This window comes from Physella acuta, unplaced genomic scaffold (assembly GCF_028476545.2).
Source record: "Physella acuta isolate Inbredline_101_S28 unplaced genomic scaffold, ASM2847654v3 ptg000936l, whole genome shotgun sequence".
Taxonomy (NCBI): Eukaryota; Metazoa; Mollusca; class Gastropoda; family Physidae; genus Physella; species Physella acuta.
In genome coordinates this window covers 64306-66667 of record NW_026732453.1, presented here as the reverse complement: position 1 = coordinate 66667, position 2362 = coordinate 64306, and the positions used below count along the sequence as shown (strand labels likewise).

General features: G+C 36.3%; 1 long non-coding RNA gene across 1 annotated transcript; it reads left to right on the top strand.

Annotated features, from left to right (window-relative positions):
• Positions 1 to 266: 266 nt before the first annotated feature.
• Positions 267 to 2096, top strand: LOC131953650 (uncharacterized). Its single transcript, XR_009388660.1, has 2 exons — positions 267 to 921; positions 989 to 2096. It is a non-coding gene; the product is annotated as an uncharacterized LOC131953650 (long non-coding RNA).
• The last annotated feature ends 266 nt before the right edge of the window (positions 2097 to 2362 follow it).

Here is a 2362-nt window from a genome sequence, read left to right as displayed (position 1 = left end):
AGTAAACCCCCTGCACTTTACTGCACTCCAGTAAACCCCCTGCACTATACTGCACTCCCGTAAAACTCCTGAAAACTCACTGCACTATACTGCACTCCCGTAAACCCCCTGAATTATACTGAACTCCAGTAAACCCCCTGCACTATACTGCTTTTCCGAAAAGCCCCTGAACTATACTGCACACCCGTAAACCACCTGCACTATATTGCACTCCTGAAAACTCACTGCACTATTTTGCACTTCCGTAAACCCACTGCACTATACCTAACCCTTACCCTAAACCCCATGCACTATACTGCACTTCCGTAAACCTACTGCACTATTCTTCCCTGCACTATACCCGTAAACCCACTTCACTATACTGCACTCCTCTGTACCCCCTGCACTGTATTGCGCTATATTGCACTAAATATTTCCCTCTACAATGCTTCATTCCTTACATTAGCACCATTCTTAATATTGTTACAATTTGTTACAATTTGGGATTTGAACCTCGACCACTGCGAAGTACTAGATCTAGCAAGCCAACACCCAGTCAACTCTGCTATCCCGCTACATGCCGATTATTAAAAATTTATCTTTATGAGTTACTATATTGGACGCATAAACATTTTGCCTTTTTGTACAGCAGATACTTATTGAATGAAACGCAAAAATATTTGTATTAGAACTAAATATGTATGATTTAAAGCATATTATAAGAGGTAATTACTTTCTCCCCCAATTTATAGCAGTTTGAAATTTAGTTATTTAGTTGATAGGCCATTTCATTCCATAAACAAGACAACATGTATTATTTGGCTTTAAGTAAACATTCACATTCACTTATTTGTTCATTTTATCCTCTGTCCCAAAGACTCTTACGTTTGCTGCTAACTACAATCGTTTAGAACAATCTACATATTCATTATGTAAAAAAAGGTAGGGTAATATATCATTTGGTAAGGTAAAATACAATATTAAATACATTACTTTTATCTCCACACAGGTCTTAATGTACTAACTTTTTATTCAATCATCCCGCCAGTATCAGGACATGTGAAGATGATGTATTCCACTAGAGTGTAGAGATGATGTGTTCTACTAGAGTGTAGTGATGAAGTGTTCCACTAGAGTGTAAAGATGATGTGTTCTACTAGAGTGTAGTGATGATGTATTCTACTAGAGTGTAGAGATGCTGTGTTCCACCAGAGTGTAGAGATTGTGTGTTCCACTAGAGTTTAGTGAGTGTAGTGTTAATGTGTTCCACTAGAGTATAGTGATGATGTTTTCTACTGGAGTATAGTGATGATGTTTTCTACTGGAGTGTAGTGATGATGTATTCTACTAGAGTGTAGAGGTGCTGTGTTCCACCAGAGGGTAGAGATGGTGTGTTCCACTAGAGTGTAGTGAGTGTTCTGTTGATGTGTTCTACTAGAGTATATTGATGATGTTTTCTACTGGAGTGTAGAGATGATGTTTCCACTAGACTGTAGAGATGATGTGTTCTCTTGATGTGTTCCACTAGAGTATAGTGATGATGTTTTCTACTGGAGTGTAGAGATGATGTTTTCCACTAGACTGTAGAGATGATGTGTTCCGTTAGAGTGTAAAGATGATGTGTTCTACTGGAGTGTAGAGATGATGTGTTCCACTATGTCGTTATAATGTTTTCTGACAAAGAAATATTTAAGTTGAATGATAGAATCACCACCCTCCTAAACATTACTTAGCACTCTTTTAATAAATCCTAAACTGCTCTCTTAAACAAAAATCCTTTAACATTTTCCTAAACAATCCTTTACCACTTGCCTAAACATTCCTTTACCTCTCTCCTAAAAAATCTTTAACCATTCTCCTAAACAATCCTTTACACATCTCTTTAAAAGAACTTAACCGCTCTTCTTAACAATCCTTTACAAATCTCTTAAAAAGAACTTAACCGCTCTTCTTTACAATCCTTTACACACCTCTTAAAAAGAACTTAACCGCTCTTCTTAACAATCCTTTACCACTCCCCTAAACAATCCTTTACCACTCTCCTAAACAATCTTTTAGAACTGATCTTCTAATGAAAAATGTATAGTTGAGTGAAGCATTAAACTATGTGTCACATTTTGATTCCATTTAATGAGTTGGGGAACTTGAAAGGGAGAAAAATTGCAATCTTTTTCATTCAACAGTCAATTTACTTGACTTCATGTTTGGACATAGTGAGTAAATCCACTTGACTTTTGGATAATTCTTACTAAATAAAATCTGACAACAAAATATAAGTGCACATTTAGTCTTCAAGGTTATCATTTAGTAACCATTTGAAGGTTATCAGACAGAACCATTTGAAACCAGTTCATTAGGTGGTTATTTCAGGGTAATCATAGAG